The sequence below is a fragment of the Podarcis erhardii genome, assembly GCF_964252035.2.
Source record: "Podarcis erhardii genome assembly, chromosome: 8".
In the NCBI taxonomy this organism is placed as follows: domain Eukaryota; kingdom Metazoa; phylum Chordata; class Lepidosauria; order Squamata; family Lacertidae; genus Podarcis; species Podarcis erhardii.
Genome location: NC_138499.1, coordinates 14,968,064 through 14,986,267, shown reverse-complemented (window position 1 = coordinate 14,986,267; position 18,204 = coordinate 14,968,064). Strand labels below are relative to the sequence as shown.

Here is an 18,204-nt window from a genome sequence, read left to right as displayed (position 1 = left end):
CCAACAAAGATTAAAAATACATTAAAAGGTCACACATTAAAAACTTCCCTGAAGCCTTCAGATGTCTTCTAAATGTCAGGTAGTTGTTTATCTCTTTGACATCTGATGGGAGGGCATTCCACAGGGCGGGTGCCGCTACCGAGAAGGCCCTTTGCCTTGTTCCCTGTAGCTTTGCTTCTCGCAATCAGGGAACCGCCAGAAGGCCCTCGGCGCTAGACCTCAGCATCCGGGTAAAACGATAGGGATGAAGACGCTCCTTCAGATATACTGGACTGAGGTCATTTAGGGCTTTAAAGGTCAGCACCAACACTTTGAACTGTGCTCGGAAATGTACTGGGAGCCAATGTAGGTCTTTCAAGACCAGTGTTATGTGATTTTGGCAGCCGCCTCCATCACCAGTCTAGCTGCCGCATTCTGGATTAGTTGTATTTTCCAGGTCACCTTCAAAGGTAGCCCCACGTAGAGCGCATTGCAGTAGTCCAAGCAGGAGATAACTAGAGCATGTACCACTCTGGCAAGACAGTCGAGAGATGGAGGAACAGGAGTGCGGAGGGACTGGACTGCCCCTGGCACCACTGTTCCGGTAGGGTGCCATCGTGGCAGCCCCCCCCCCCCCGGATATGTGCAGTGCACACACCCTTGCACTGGGCGCCATGCCCCTACAGGTGGCTTGCCACACCCCCAGAACATGCCATGCCCCCGGGATGTGTGCCACACCCCCGGGGTGCCAGCCATGCCCCCACCTGCTCCCCGCCCCCAGTAGCGGAGCATGCAGCATTGCCACTGGACGGAGGGGGTGAGACTTTACTCGGAGCAAAGCCATTATCTGAGAGGCAGTATCAACCATCTCTCTCTGTGAATATTGAATAAAATACCATGGTAAGAACTTCTTGTTTTCCCATTTCTGGCTGCCAGCCATGAGGGAGGGAGATCGGATTCCCTGAAGCCTGACATCAGTGAGGGCAGAGAAGAGACTGGAGGTGCAGTGGGACTTTGTTTAGGCTGCTCAGCCTCCCCGCCTAACAGCTGGTTTGCGGGGCAGCACCACATTTCTGCACATGGTCCTGCCTCCAGTCGGCGACAGAGCTTTAACTTTACTTGAGGAGAGAGTTGCATGGAGAGGGAGGGAGGAAGCTGGAGAGCAGCAAAAAATGGTGATTTAGAGGCTTTTTAGTGCTCCCCACGACTTACCGCATTTTTCCATCTATAAGACGCCCCCATGTTTAAGACACCCCCTGTCTGGGGGGACTCAGATTTAAGAAAATGGGGGGATATTTATCCGTGTATAAGACGCCCCCTAATTTTTGACATTATTTTTAAGGGGGGGGGACCTAGTCTTATACACAGAAAAATACAGTAATTCATTCTGGAAACTGGGCAATTCCAGGTAACTGAAGTTCACTAATACAATTTTATATCTAACCATGTATTGACTAAAGTTACCACCAGGAACCCCCTAAGTTTCCATCCCTCACCCTGTTCTTCCCATGGGTCTCCGAATCAGTATTCCATTTTTTTTATTTAAAAAATTGCATTTCTATCCCATCTTCTTCTCCAAAGGAGCTCAAGGCGATGCACCTGGTCCATCCTCTCCCCATTTAATCCCCACAACAACCCTTTGTTGTTGGTTATCACTGGGGGATAGTGACTGACCCAAGGTCACCCAGGGAGTTTCCTGACTGAATGGGGTTTGGAACCCTTGGTCTCCCAGGTCCTAGTCTGACACTCTAACCACTGTACCAAACTGGCTTTCAGCGGCTTTCTATAGAAGCAGGCTAAGTGATGGGCTTGCTTCCCTCTTCTGCAGCACATAAACTTGCCCTATAAAATAAAAGCAAGATTTACAGGCGCGTCCTCCAAACGCCTCTCCTAATAAACACCAAATGCGGAAGGCTAAGACAACCCCCTACTGGCAAACTACTAGCCCCGTGTCCCAGTTTGCCGCTCTATAGATTTATAATGAAGGAAAGGAAAGACAACTTTTCTTTCAGTCTGATCTAGTGTTTTGGATTATGGTTAATATTTTCTGGCAAGCCAGTCGGCTGTGCTCAAGCATTCCAAAGCAGGAACAGATGTTCGAAAGCTTGGATCACAGGCCCAACATGGAGTATCCTCAGTCATCCCTGCAGAGGGAAGTCAGCAGAACACGTGATATATAATTTTTTTGAAGAACCTGAGGGGAGTTTTCTTTAAATTAAGAATTTGGAGGCAGGGGGGCACTTAACTTTGTTCCCAATTACCATCAATCATTTGGATGGGTGAAAACAGTTGCTTCAGTGCATCCTCCTGGCCTCTGGTCGCAAGAGATAAATAGGTTCGCTGATAAATAGGTTGGAGAACCCTTCAGTCTCAATTGCTTATTTCTCCATTGCTTTGGGTTGTACAAAAGCCAAAGGACACTCATATAAGGAGCAAATACAAGAAGTCCTAATTTCCCAGTCCTCAGTTGTGTAGGTAAAAGGTTAAAGGGCCCCTGGACAGTTAAATCCAGTCAAAGGCAACTATGGGGTGCAGTGCTCATCTCGCTTTTAGGCCGAGGGAGCCAGCGTTTGTCCACAGACAGCTTTCCAGGTATGATCTCAGCCAACAATTTCTAGACCATCTATGTATTCCAACATGGAAACCAGAGACAGAGGTCATACGCTTCTTATTACAGGGGAGAGACCAGGAGCTCTTCAAGACAGTAGCTAAGTTCCTCTATTTCTTGTTGCCAAAGTATGCTACAGGATCCTGCCCTTGCTGGAGACCTACAGAGATGAAATAGAGTGCTCGCCTCTTCTTCCCTTTGGCAAATGACTGTACTGTTGAAATGGCGAGGAGATCGCACTGGCCTATTTATTCTGAATGTATTCTGAATGTTTCTGTGTGATGCCAATAAAGGTTTAATGATGATAATGATTTCCAGGTCATGTGCCAACATGACTGAACCGCTTCTGGTGCAACAGAACACCATGATGGAAACAAGAGCGCACAGAAACACCGTTTACCTTCCCACCACAGTGGTACCTATTTATCTACTCGCACTGGCATGCTTTCGAACTGCTAGGTTGGCAGGAGCTGCGACAGAGCAACAGGAGCTCACCCCATCGCGGGGATTTGAACCGCTAACCTTACAATCAGCAAGCCCAAGAGGCTCAGTGGTTTAGACCACAGCGCCACCCGCATCCCTTTACCTTTTACCTTTGCCTCAGTTGTGTAGCTGCTGCTCACTCTGCATTCAGACCACATTTTTGTGTGTCTTTTCCTGATATTTCATAGAATCGTAGAGTTGGAAGGCACCCTGAGGATCATCTAGTCCAGCCTTTCTCACCCTGTGGGTCCCCAGATGTTGTTGAACTACAACTCCCATCACCCCTAGCTAGCAAGGCCAGAGCTCAGGGATGATGGGAGTTGTAGTCCAACAACATCTGGGGACCCACAGGTTGAAAACCGCTGATTCTAGTCCAAACCCCATGCAATGCAGGAATATACAGCTGTCCCTTCAGGGGATCGAACCTGTGGCCTTGGCGTTATCAGCACCACACTCTAACCAACTGAGCCAGCCATTTCTTTCCTGATAATTTCTGCACTTTCTGTGGACACTCACAGAACTTAAAAGCCACTTCTGAAACTCTAGTGCCAGTCTAAGCACTCATTTCTTTGTTTATTGTTTCTGGGGACAGAGGGGATCCATTTGCAACCCCATTAATTTGGAAAATCAATGGAGGTTTAAAAAAATAATAATAATCAAGTTTTATTTATTTATTATTACAAAGGCAATTGCAAAACATTTTGTTATCTGTGAACAAAATGCAAAATTTTGAAACTGGATCTCAAGAAGGTATGATAAAAAATAACATGGTTTATTAGTCCAAAATGATAGGATAGACAGGTTGGGCCAGGGAAGTAATTGTGATTTTGACTTTCACCAATAACTTAAGTACATTTGTACACTTAAAATCAATCCCCTACTTTTTTTTTTCAAGATACAACAAATATACATCAAAAGAAGAAAAGAGAAATGGAAAATAGAGATGGGCTGTCTATAAATGCCAAACTGTATTATAAACTGTAGACACTTCTCTTCCGTGTGTTGTATTATTTGTATAATTAATTAAGCCGTACCTGACCGCATAAAAATTATTGTGCTTTTTTAGGTCGCCTTACTAATTTTAATTTTTGCGCTAATTTTCTATGTTCGATAATTGCAAACATTTCCTGGTTCCAACCTTTGCTGTCCTGTGCTATAACTTCCTTACTCTTTAGTTGTTCCACCTCTAAAATACAAGAAGTTTTGCGTTGTAATTTTACATGATGAAATTAGGGATGAAATTATAGCTCGTTTCCCCCACCCTTTTAAAATGCAGTGCCACAGTTCCATGCTGCAATGGGTAGAAACTGAAACAGAAGTTCTAGCATTATACGTAACCAGTAAAACCAATTCAATAGACCCCCGTGTTTGAATGCAGCCTCAGCTAAAAGCCTCAGCGAGCTCATTTTTTATTAACATGTCCACTGAACAGGCAGTGCAACCTTTTGTCAGCCACTACAGTACCTTCATTTTCAGCCTCACTTGTGGAAATGGCCCTAGTTCTTAAAAAAAAAAAAATTAATCTCCATCCCAAACTTCTGTGATCCTTGGTTTTTGAGATAAGAGCTCCCTCTGCTGCTTCAGTTTATTTCCATGATAGGATGAAAAAGAAGGGAGAAAGAGAGAGAGAGAGGAAGGGAGGGAGGGAAGAAGGAAGGAAGGAAGGAAGGAAGGAAGGAAGGGAAGGAAGGAAGGTTATTTGAACTTCAGCTCCCATAATTCCCAACCATTGCCCATGCTGGCTGGAGCTGTCTTCACAAAATAATAATAATAATAATTGTATTACTTATACCCTACCCATCTCTCTGGGTTTCCCCAGCCACTCTGGGCGGCTCCCAACAGAATATTTAAAACATAATAAAGCTTCAAACATTAAAAACTTCCCTAAACAGGGCAGCCTTCAGATGTCTTCTAAAAGTGAGATAGTTGTTTATTTCCTTGACATCTGATGGGAGGGCGTTTCACAAGGAGGGTGCCACTACCGAGAAGGCCCTCTGCCTAGTTCCCTGTAACCTCACTTCTCTCAGCGAGGGAACCGCCAGAAGGCCCTCAGAGCTTCCAATGTCTGGAGAGCACCATTCATCTAGGCTGAATGTTGAATCTCCAAATGCTGATATCTCCTTGTTTATTTCAACCTCTCACTATCTCCAGATGTCGGGGACTGGCAGGATGATGACAAGTGTGCACTGGGGAAGGGGGGCTGGAGTCGGACAATGGGGGCAGTGATTTGTGGGGGCCTGGGCCAGGCGGAAGGCAAGACTCAGAGGCAGGGGGAGCTTCACAGCTGGAGGGTAGAGCACAGGAAGGGATGGAGGAAGAGGAGGAAGAGGCAGGTCAAGCAAATGAAGGGCCAGAGGCTTCCCCACCATCTCCCAGAACCAGTAGGGGGTTGAAAAGGGATGAGCAAAGGAAGTTTCCACGCAGGCGCAGTCTCCAGCTGCATGCAAGCAGCCTTTAGGGGGAAGATACATAGAGCATGGACCTGAGAATAGCTACCTAGCAGTTAGATTGGTGTCCGCAAATATCCAGAGCTGTAGAAATGACTTTGTTATCTCTGGCACTAAATACTTAACTATGTGCCATGTTTATTCCTTTGGCTGCAAAGCAACTTTGATAATAATTTTTGATTAGTTTTCAATAACATTCCAAAAATAACCTTATTATAACAATGCCAAATTATAGTATAATTACTAATACCAATCATTCAAATACCAAATTACCGTATTTTTCGCTCTATAGGGTGTGCCAGACCATAGGGCTCACCTAGATTTTAGGGGGGGAATAAAGGGGAGATTTATTTTTTTCCCCCAGCCCCAAAGAGCAAAGAAGCCAAGACAGCCAGCGGGATCCATCCCGCTGGCTGTCTTGGCTTCCTCTTTAGCTGCGCGCAACCTCTCCAGCCAGGAGAGGCTGCGCGCGGCTTTGACAGAAGCCAAGACAGCAAGCGGGATGGATCCCGCTCGTTGTCTTGGCTTCATTTTTAGCTGCAGGGCTGGGGCAGGGGAAGCCCAAGCTTCCCCCAACCCCAGCCCCCAGAACAGGTCCGGGAGCGGGGGCGAGCCCAGCGGGAAGGTTTACGGATAGCTGCCTGAAGCCCGGGGTGCGCAGCGGGAGTTGGCGCTGCGCTCCCCGGGCTTCAGGCTGCAGGCTGCTCTCCAGGCTTCAGCAAAAGCCTGCATTCGCTCCATAGGACGCACACACATTTCCCCTTCATTTTTGGAGGGGAAAAAGTGCGTCCTATAGAGTGAAAAATACGGTATATAATTTAGGTGGCCCCCATCTCCATTCTTGTAAATTGAAGCCACTGGTTTGGGTACTATCCTCTGGAGCAGGAGAAAACAAGCTTGTTCCCTCTTCTTTGTGACATCCCTTGAGATATTTGAAGAAGGCTATCATATCTCCTCTCAGTCTCCTCTTTTCCAGGCTAAACCTACCCAGCTCCTTCAATCGTTCCACGTAAGGCTTGGCTTCTAGACCCTTGAACATCTTGGTTGCCCTCCTCTGCAAATGTTCCAGCTTGTCAACATCCTTCCAGAATTGTGGTCTTCTTACGTCCTTATTAAGTGTCTCCTGAGATTTTGCCCAAATCTGCCTTCTCATATCTGCCCTTTCGTTCTAGTCCTACCCTCGTACTGGGCAATGCTCAGACCCTCTCCACATGCCATGAGAGTGCACAGTCCCTTTGCGGCAGCACATTGTAGAAGTCTGGTTCTAGTGAGCAATCTTTCTTTCGGGGATGTTTATCTGCCTTGACCGATCATCCCATTGAGGAATCCCAGAGTTTGGTGAAACACAGTTTGAAAAGCACTTCTGTAGCCTATGTACTTAACTTGGCTGTCACTTAAAGGTGATCCAAATATAATATTTAATATTTCATTTAAACTCTTCCCCCTCCCACTGAGAAGCAGAATTATGCCCCCAGACTAGCATTCTAGGAGGGATATATATATATATATATATATATATATATATATATATATATATATATCTCACTGAGAAAGCTGAGAAAATCCCAGAGAGTATTTTGTTTGGCTTAAGGCCCAGGCGTTTGTAGTCAAAGCGAATGCTCCATGTGATGTGTTTCCCATTAACATTTTTGACTGCTTAAACTTCATTCATCCACGATGCAAAAAGAGACAATTGCAACGGCTTTATCAGTTTGAGCCGAACATCAGTCAATTTCTTGGCTCAAATTTGCACTCAGATTACACTTTGGTGGAGAGTAGTCATAACAATTCAACACTGAGCACAACCAGATATTTCCCACCCTCCTCTACATAGAAACATAGAAAGCCGTCTTGTACTATCAGTTTTTATAACTCAATATTGCCTACACGGGCTGGCAGCAGTTCTCCATGATTACATTTCCTTAATTGTGAAAAGTCTTTATGTAACTTTTGCTTCTTCTCCCATAACAAAATGACAATAAAAGTTGTTTTTAAACAAACAAACCAAAAAACAATCCTACATGTTCCTACTGCCCCTTATTTGCCAGGAATAGTTCCTATTTACACCTAATAAATATCTGTCCTGATTCTTCCCTTTACTTTTGCCTTGTTAAACATTGCTACAAGTGAGTCCCTAGCATTGCAATCCTCTCCTTCTGTAGGTGTTAATTAGGACAGCAAAGCTGCGATGGTTGCGCTTTATCACCAATTACCAGCCTTGCGAACGACACTTTGCATATCTCATCACACACTGTACTTTTTGCATTTCATTGCCATGAAATTAATTCTCTGTATTCAAATTGTAATATAACAAAATGCAGCATGGGCAATAAAAGAAGCAATTCAAATGCAATTTTAAAAACCATATGGCATCTAGAACAGTGCATTGCCATTGCTATAGCCGGTTCCCCACACTTTGGCTTAGCATGTTTGCTTAGAATTCGCTGCTTTCCCCATCTCACTAATGATATAAAAGCATTTTTTGAAATGTTCCCTTTTTACAAATGAATTATTACTAAGGCTGTGAGCCCCAAATCAGTCCAGAGCTGAAGGGGAATATGAACCCAGGTCTTAGAACATGCTGTTCCTAGAGTGACTATGGAAAGAAATGTTTTAAAGTTATAGCTTTTCTTTCTTTTATTGTCCTCACTTACTGGTAACACTAGTCAATAGATTGTATTTCCCCCCACTTCACTGGCTGATAAATAGTACTTCCTGGGATCAGTCAGAAGAGCAGCTTAATTCACCCACTTCACAATGACCCTTATCAATTCCAGCTAAGAAAGAAGGAAGTCGCTGTCAGAAATAGCTCCTGAAGGTGATGTCTAGGAGAAATTGTCAGCACATTCTCAGCTGTGTCTTTTGCTTTTCTCTTTTTTGGAATTTTCTTTTCTTAAAAAAATTAAAATACGCATATTTTTATTAAATATTGTTACATAGTGAAAAGAAATGGACAGGCTGAACCTCCCACCCCACTTTTACCCAACCTAAAAGCATAGTTTAAAGGTAAAGGGACCCCTGACTATTAGGTCCAGTCGCGGACGACTGGGGTTGCGGCGCTCATCTCGGTTTATTGGCCGAGGTAGCCGGCGTACAGCTTCCGGGTCATGTGGCCAGCATGACTAAGCCACTTCTGACGAACCAGAGCAGAGCACGGAAACGCTGTTTACCTTCCCGCCGGAGCAGTACCTATTTACCTACTTGCACTTTGACTTGCTTTCGAACTGCTAGGTTGGCAGGAGCAGGGACTGAGCTCTCCCCATTGCGGGGATTCAAACCGCCAACCTTCTGATCAGCAAGTCCTAGGCTCTGTGGTTTAACCCACAGCGCCACCCGCGATCTCGATAATAACAGTAACGGTCATCAAAGCACTGAAGTGAAGAGAGAGTGTGAAAACTGCTGATGTCAGAATAAAGGAAGATGTTAACTCAACCACATATTACAGAAGGCTGCAGGTACACTTTGTCCTGTAGAGTCTTTATTCATGTGCTGCAGTTGTGTCTTCTATAAACTCTCTCTAGACCCAACCCGACTGTGCATTTTCCAACCCCCCTTTTTCTTTTCCTTTGTAGGCAGGGGGAGTAAAATGCCTCAGGTAGATTTCACCAACCAATTTTGCTTCCCTAAGAAGCCACCCAACAAAATTTAAACATCAGTATTGTAGCTCAGGCGCTATGTATGATAAGAGATTTACCGGAGCTTCGTTACAAGGGGGGGGGGGTTATTGGGCGGTTGTTTTGATTTTGATTATATATTTTGTGGTTTTATATGTTGATTTTCTTCTGTGAACCACCCTGAGACCTCCAGGTAGAGGGTGGTACAGTGGTACCTCGGGTTACATACACTTCAGGTTACTGACGCTTCTGGTTACAGACTCCGCTAACCTGGAAATAGTACCTAGGGTTAAGAACTTTGCTTCAGGATGAGAATAGAAATCGTGCAGTGCTGGCACGGTGGCAGCAGGAGGCCCCATTAGCTAAAGTGGTGCTTCAGGTTAAGAACAGTTTCAGGTTAAGAACGGACCTCCAGAACGAATTAAGCACTTAACCCGAGGTACCACTGTATATAAATTCTATTAGTAGTAGTAGTAATAGTAGTAGTAGTGACTCAGAGCAGGTCCACTGAAATTATCAAACCTAAGTTAGTTGCGTCCATTAACTAGCATTGCCTGCCACCCTGTGTGACTAGGTCTTAGACTCATAGACTTGGAGGGGACCGCGAGGGTCATCTAGTCCAACCCCCTGCAATGCAGGAATCTCGGCTAAAGCATCCATGACAGATGGCCATCCAACCTCTGTTGAAAAACCTCCAAGGAAGGAGAGTCCACAACCTGTTTAAAAACCTCCAAGGAAGGAGAGAGGGAGACCGTTCCACTGCTGAACAGCTCTTACTGTCGGAAAGCTCTTCCTGGTGTTTAGCTGGAAGAATTTCCTTTCTTGTAACTTGAAGCCATTGGTTTGGGTCCTACCTTCCAGAGTAGGAGAGAACAAGCTTGTTCCCTCTTCCATATGACAACAACCCTTGATATATTTGAAGATGGCTATCAGATCTCCTCTCAGTCTCCTCTTTTCCAGGCTTAACATACAAAGCTCCTTCAACCATTCCTCATCAGGCTTGCTTCCCAGACCTTGTATCGTATTGGTTGCCCTCCTGTGCACACATTCCAGCTTGGAATTGGACATTCCCAGAACTGGACACAGTATTCCAAGTGCGGTCTGACTATGGCTGAACAGAGTGGTACTATTACTTTCCTTGATCTGCTCACTACACTTCTGATGATGCAACCTAGAATAGCAGTAGCTTTTTATGCTGTTGCATCATGCTGTTGACTCATGTTCAGCTTGTGGTCCACCAAGACCCCTAGATCCTTTTCACGTGCACTGCTAATAAGCGAAGTGCCCTCCATCCTATATTTGTGCATCTGGTTCTTCCTGCCTACGTGCAGAACCTGACATTTGTCCCTATTGAAATTAATTCTGTTAGCTGCGCACGTAAGTAGATTGTGCAGTTCCACGATAGACCTCAAAATTTCTCCCTTTTTTCCTAGGAAACCTTTCCCTCCGCTAAAACATGCCCTGCATGTTTCTGTGACTGTTTTCCTTTGATGCCTAACTTTCTGGCTCTCTTGCATATGAACTGGGGGACTTTTCCCAAGATTCACATGGCATTGTCTGAACCATTCTCTTGAGACACTTTGAAAGAGAAACTGCAGGGAGGGAATGAGCGATTTGGGCAAGAAAACAAGCCATGAGACAATTGCTATGTCATTCCGAGAAAGGCGCTTAAAGCGTTGCTCACAATGACAATCTGCTCAGCTGCAGTAGGTCAAGCCCCAAGAAAAAGCCCACAGTGCACTGGTCAAATCAGTGGCTGGTTAAGATTTCCCGATGTGAGTGACTCTGAGATGTGTTTCAACTACATCTCTGGCTTTCAGACTGTATTCCAGGGAGTCCTGAGTTTCCTCAGTGTGAAGATCCCTGGAAGATGGTTTGCCAGCCTTTACTAACCTCCCCCTGAAGCATTTGGTTCCAGGGGATCCAGAGTGGAACCTGGAACACACACCAGATCCCCTGCAGCTGTTCTCTCCTAAGTGATGGTCTCGTTCATGTTATAAGAATTCTAAGGTCTCAAATATATAAATTAAATGTTCATAAATGTACAAGGCAAACACATAAAGGTAAGGGGACCCCTGACCATTAGGTCCAGTCGTGGCCGACTCTGGGGTTGCAGCACTTATCTCGCGTTAGTTGCCAAGGGAGCCGGCATACAGCTTCCGGGTCATGTGGCCAGCATGACTAAGCTGCTTCTGGCGAACCAGAGCAGTGCATGGAAACACCGTTTTCCTTCCCACCGGAGCGGTACCTATTTATCTACTTGCACTTTGAGGTGCTTTCAAACTGCTAGGTTGGCAGGAGCAGGGACTGAGCAACGAGAGCTCACCCTGTCGTGGGGATTCAAACCGCCAACCTTCTGATGGGCAAGTCCTAGGCTCCCAGAATGCCACCCACATCCCATACATAAGCGTATAAACAATGTGTCTGAGATGGTATGGGAGAGCAATCCTGAAGCCATTTTGACTCACCCATTGACCTCAGATATTCCTCTGCAGTAAGGGAGGCAAATGGGGAAAGCCTTCCCATTGTCCTTTTGCCTGCAAATCCTGTCTTAAGGGCATATTTGTATATGAATAGGGTGAGCCTGTGACCTGGATTCAGGAACTAAAGTATTAGCCATCACAAAAGAATGGCCAGACTGCCTAGGTAATGCAGTCAGTGACCATTGTCAGGTATCCTGGCAGGCAGGATTTCTGCTGTAGACCGCCTCCTTCTGTGATGTATGTATGATGTTTGGGGGGTGGTCTTGGGCTACAGGGTGGACAATTTCAGAAGTCTATATAAGGGCTTGTGCACCATTGTTCAGGGTTCTCCTCCCTCCTGTGTGTGGTGAGTGAGGACCCTGTTGCAACAGTTTAATAAAGATCAGGCTTACTAGCTGCTTTGCTCCTCAATATACTCTGGTTGGCCTCTGTTATTTTCTCCTACCGTTAGGCAACCCACTGAAGGACTGTATACTGGCTCTTGAATACCCCATAAGGGAAAAGGAACAGGGTTTTTTTTCTTATAACAGTCAGATGAAGTTCTAGCCCCAGTATGTGTGTGGCATTCAAGGCAGGCACTCAGGTCCTAGCAAACCAAGCCAGGCAAAGTTCCGTTTGCAAGGCAATGTTCCATTCCCAGCAAGGCAAAGTTTGAGCTGAAGACAGCACCTTGGACAGCTCCATTTGGAGATGTACCCATTATTTCCAATCCTCTACTCTGAGTATGTCTAACATTGGCTACCGCCCAATATATGTTTGGCTGAGTGTCTGGATAGGCACCCCATGATTGTAATTGACCAATACCATTTATGAAACCACATGCATGTTAAACTGCAATAAATAAACAGAAGTTTATGTTCCAATTTAACCCTGACTGGACTCAGTATTTTACCAGGTAGGGCCTGGGTGGTAGCAGCAAGAAATAAAGTGGTGGCACAGGGATCAATAGACGGTGAAACGTCCGAGGACCCTGTGTGATCGCCACAGTGCTCATCTTGCTTTACAGGCCGAGGGAGCCAGCGTTTGTCCGCAGACAGTTTTTTCGGGTCATGTGGCCAGCATGACTAAGCCGCTTCTAGCGCAACGGCAAACTGAAACCAGAGCAGCGCATGGAACAGCCATTTACCTTCCCACTGCAGCAGTACCTATTTATCTACTTGCACTTTTTTGGCGTGCTTTCAAACTGCTAGGTTGGCAGGAGCTGGGACCAAGCAACAGGAGCTCACCCCATCATGGGGATTCGAACCGCCAACCTTCTGATCGGCAAGCGCAAGAGGCTCAGTGGTTTAGACCACAGCACCACCTGCATCCCTATGCCATCCTTGTTGTAGTAGTAGTTTAGACGTTTAGTCATGTCCAATTCTTCGTGTCCCCATGGACCAGAGCACGCCAGGCACTCCTGTCTTCCACTGCCTCCCGCAGTTTGGTCAAACTCATGTTTGTAGCTTCGAGAACACTGTCCAACCATCTCATCCTCTGTCGTCCCCTTCTCCTTGTGCCCTCCATCTTTCCCTGTCTTTTCCAGGGAGTCTTCTCTTCTCATGAGGTGGCCAAAGTATTGGAGCCTCAGCTTCAGGATCTGTCCTTCCAATGAGCACTCAGGGCTGATTTCCTTCAGAATGGATAGGTTTGATCTTCTTACAGTCCATGGGACTCTCAAGAGTCATCCTTACTGGGTTCTAAAATTTGAAAACAGTCCATAGTGGAAATGAAGGTTGGGGGGGGGGGTTACCTGGTGAATAAATTGGGATGGATAATAGAACTATCAGTGACCAGAAGCAAAGCAGGAAATGAATGCAGGCTGCAGAGTATAGAAGGCTTTTGTGTCCTTGTTTTTTAAATGAGTTTGGTGCCATCTAGGGGAGAGAGAAAGAGAAACACTTAGGAATTTTATAATCCATGCCGTTCATAATACGTTTGCTCACAATCACCTGCACAAAGTTGACTTTTTTGTTGTTGTGAGAATTTTTATATTTAAAAATGCAATGAATTTTCAGCATGTAACACCTGTGCTCAGAGAACGGCACCAGTTGCCCATCTGCTATTAGGCCAGGTGCCAACCTAGCAGTTCGAAAGCACGTCCAAGTGCAAGTAGATAAATAGGTACTGCTCCGGCGGGAAGGTAAACGGCGTTTCCATGCGCTGCTCTGGTTCGCCAGAAGTGGTTTGGTCATCCTGGCCACATGACCCGGAAGCTGTACGCCGGCTCCCTTGGCCAATAAAGCGAGATGAGCACCGCAACCCCAAAGTCAGCCACGACTGGACCTAATGGTCAGGGGTCCCTTTACCTTTACCTTTACCCAGATGCTTAGAGATGCTGCGGTGACTTTTTAATCTGTTCTAGTATTTTAACTTCTTGCACATATATACAGCCTGCACCTAGATGGAAGGATTGAAATATCCTGATTTGAGGCATTTGTTTTGAAAGTGCCAACCGGGGTTCAGCTGAGGTGTGTACATTTCAGACAGCCATTGCACATGTGCAGATGAAAGCCTTATTGGAGTTCAGCATGGGGAAACAAATCAGGTAGCGTGCATTAGTGAAGACATCCCCACCACTTCTCTGATGGGTAGTGACGTAGGAATGTGACTTAACATGCAGCAGTACCATCTCTCTATATTTCAAGTCTCTGATGTGTATCTAGCCTTTGTCCATCTCTCCCACAGAGGTTCTTCTTTTTTTCTATAATTTTTATTAAATTTCCTGTTTTACATTTTAGAATATTCATTTAAACAACCCTAAAGTATCAATGGCTTCCCTTCTTCTCTTTCCGTGGTTCATTTTGCATAACATAAATCCCTGCATATTTTACATAAACTAAACCATTCAGTATTCCATTATTACATCCATCAAAACTTATTTACACTGTTGAATTTATCTTAATGCTGCCAACATTTTCAAGTATACACAATTTCCCCCCATATAATCAATAAACATATTCCATAAACGTTCCATGAACATAATCAATAAATGTTCCAGTGTAAAGAACATATCTCCTTCTTGTTCTCTTATTCTGTATGTCAGGTCCGCAAGCTGCACATATTCCATCAGTTTAAGTTGCCATTCTTCTTTCATTGGAACCTCACCTTTTTCCCATTTTTTGGGCTAACAAAACACGGGCCACAGTAAAAGCATACATAAATCACATTTTTTGACACCGGGGAATTTTCATCTGAATTATTCCCAATGAAAAGGACTCTGGGTTGTGTTTTTTTTGTAAAAGTACTTTTAAATATTTTTTTCAATTCATTATGAATTATTTCCCAATACTCTTTAACCCTTTTACAGGTCCACCACATATTATATGAGGTGCCTGTTAAGTCTGCGACAACAGACATTTTAACAGGTTTTTGAAAATTCCGCCCAGACACCATTTTTGTTGGACAAATCCCGGCTACGTCCAGAAAATTCCACTTGGATGGCAGCCCTATGTTAACAAGTCTTTGAACATGTCCCAGAAGCTGAATGTCACCCATTGCATACTGCCCAACCCCCAGTATTCATCAAGCAGCAAAAACAGCAGACTAAAAAAATAAGTTCAATATATAATTAATTAATTAATTCAGCATCAACACCATTGCTTTTGGGGAGGAGAGACCCTGAAGAGTCACCATGTGACCTGCCATATGTGGTTGCTATGGAAATAGCTGTCTCCTCCAATGTAGTATACTCAACAATGGAAACCGTTCCTGGGAATTTTTGGTGCATGCCCCACTGAGCATTGAGCGCTGCCAGAGAAGAGCGAGAATTAGCAGCTCTGAGCTTCAGTTGTACTGGAAACCAGGAAGAAGAGATATCAGTCACCCGCATGGATGCCATAATTCCACAGGAACACAAGGAAACAGGGAGAAGGTGCCTTGCCTGCAGAATCTGGCCTCTAAAAAGGCTCAGCTTTCATTTTAAAAAAAAGTTTCCAAGCTAGGATTCCAGGTGGAAAAATCAAAGCTAGAGATGGAATTGTTAGAGCCTAAGACTAAAGTACTTTCAAAAATGTATAATTTGCTGCTGAAGTGGAATACACAAGATGAAACGGTCAAATCGGCTATGATAAAGTGGGCACAGGACATTGGATATAACATTATGTTTGAAGACTGGGAGAGGTTGTGGACTAATGGGCTGAAGTTTACTGCATGTAATGCTTTGAAAGAAAATGTTATGAAAATGATATATAGATGGTATTTGACCCCAGTCAAACTTGCAAAAATATACCACTTGTCTGATAACAAATGTTGGAAGTGTAAGGAAAATGAAGGAACATTCTTTCACCTCTGGTGGACCTGCCCTAGAGTGAAGGTTTTCTGGGAAATGATATATAATGAGTTGAAAAAGGTATTTAAGTATACCTTCCCTAAGAAACCAGAGGCCTTTCTTTTGGGCATTGTCGGCCAGAATGTGTTAAAGAAGGATCGAACATTTTTTATGTATGCAACAACAGCAGCACGGATACTTGTCGCCAGGCATTGGAAAACACAAGATCTACCCACACTGGAAGAGTGGCAGATGCAACTGATAGACTATATGGAACTGGCTGAGATGACCGGCAGAATCCGAGACCTGGGAGAGGAGACGGTGGAAGAAGATTGGAAGAAATTTAAGATTTATTTACAAAAATATTGTAAATTGTATGAATGTTAAAAAGGATGCTAGAGTATAAACAACTGGGCACCATTGAGTTTAAGGAAGTGAATTATGAAGATAAGACAAATTTAAGAAACGATAAAAAAATTTGGAATATGTTGGTTATATCTAAACTTTTTAAGATTTGAACAAAACGATAGTCAAAATTTGAGATATAACATTGGAAAATTAGTGATGAAGATTAAAAATAAGGGGATAAATTTGCTGAATAAAATTATAACCAGGAACGCAGGAGCGGGAGATGTGAGGGAGTCCAAAGAAGTGAAAAGATCTATGTTAAGAGATGTGATATTGTATTGTTTTATTGGTATTCTGACTTAAACAAAAAATTGTTAATAAAAAATATTTAAAAATAAAAAATAAAAATAAAGTTTCCAGTCCTTATGGTTATACTGAAAGTAAGGGGGAAATACCTGGTGAATCTCAGAAGGCGAAGGGGTAACTGAGTGCTATGTCCAGTGGTCCATGTGTCCCTGACTGTTCTTTACTGCTCCCATGAGGAAGAGAAACAGAATGCATTTTGCAGAAAAGTGAGACATTCTCCATCACTCCATGCCCTACTCTCTTGTGGAATCTGTCTGCCTCAAAAGATTGCTCTGTAAATATTAATTTAATCCAAGAGGAAGGAACAGATACCTCTCCCATCCAAACCTCTCGACTGCCCAAACAGTGGCTCATTTCGACAAACGGTATCAAATTTAAAATCCCCACGCACTCTCAGAATCAATTATGGCAACTTTTCATTAATTGGGGGGGGGGATAATAAGCTTATCCTTTGCTAATGAACTCTTCTGCGTTTGGCCTTTGAGTGAGGACCGCTTCAGCAGGAGGACTCAATCAAGCCAAGATAACAGCTAATCAAGAAGCATACATTTTGCTGTTAGGAACGAGAAGCAAAATGAAAAGCAGATTTGGGGGTTTTAGTGTCAGGGGAGTCTGCTCCCCCCCCCCCACACACACACTTCAAAAATCCTTACAAAGAGAAAATGTAAGTCTCCTCATTCGCACACCACCTCAGATCAGAAGCCTGGTAAGTATTCCTTTCCATAGTTCATTATTTGATCATCATTCTTGTTCATTTGTGTGCATATTTTCGTCATTCCTTCAACAGGGATCCTATATCAGATCATATCCTCATAGTCTCAACATGAGACAAACAACGTGGATGAGCCTGTCGAGACTATGAGGATATGATCTAATATAGGATCCCTGTTGAAGGAATGACGAAAAATTCATACTCTCCAGCATTTCTCCAATGAAAATAAAGGTAAAAGATAAAGGGACCCCTGACCATTAGGTAGAGTCGTGACTGACTCTGGGGTTGCGGCGCTCATCTCGCTTTATTGGCCGAGGGAGCCGGCGTACAGCTTCCGGGTCATGTGGCCAGAATGAGTAAGCCGCTTCTGGCAAACCAGAGCGGAAAGGCCGTTTACCTTCCCGTCGGAGCAGTACCTATTTATCTACTTGCATTTTGACGTGCTTTCGAACAGCTAGGTTGGCAGGAGCAGGGACTGAGCAACGGGAGCTCACCCTATCGTGGGGATTCGAACCGCCGACCTTCTGATTGGCAAGTCCTAGGCTCTGTGGTTTAACCCACAGCGCCACCCGTGTCCCTATTCCATAGGGACACCCTATTGAATAATAATAATAATAATAATAATAGGGACACCCTATTCCATAATAGTGCAACACACATCATCATGCATCCGCTGAAGGTTGTTGCAGGAATTTATGTATAGGTTGGGGGGTTGCCCCTCCAGCAGATATCATGCACATGCAGCCCACTACCAAAATCAGCACAATCACTTTTGTGACTTTTGTGATTTGTCCCCACAAAACACTTCATCACAGTTTCTTCCTATCTATTTAAAGGGCCTCTGCTGCAGAATACCAAATGTAACAATTCACTGATAAATGTATCTATGTACTGGCCCACAGGGAAAACTTCAGA

At 44.4% G+C, this 18,204-nt stretch overlaps 1 long non-coding RNA gene across 1 annotated transcript in view; it reads right to left on the bottom strand.

Moving 5' to 3' along the window:
• LOC309349192 overlaps positions 1-16,148 on the bottom strand; it is a 611,395-nt gene extending 595,247 nt beyond the window's left edge. The window contains exon 1 of the long non-coding RNA XR_014159814.1: positions 16,100-16,148. This is a non-coding gene — a long non-coding RNA (uncharacterized lncRNA). The remainder of the gene's footprint in view (positions 1-16,099) is intronic.
• Positions 16,149-18,204: the final 2,056 nt, after the last annotated feature.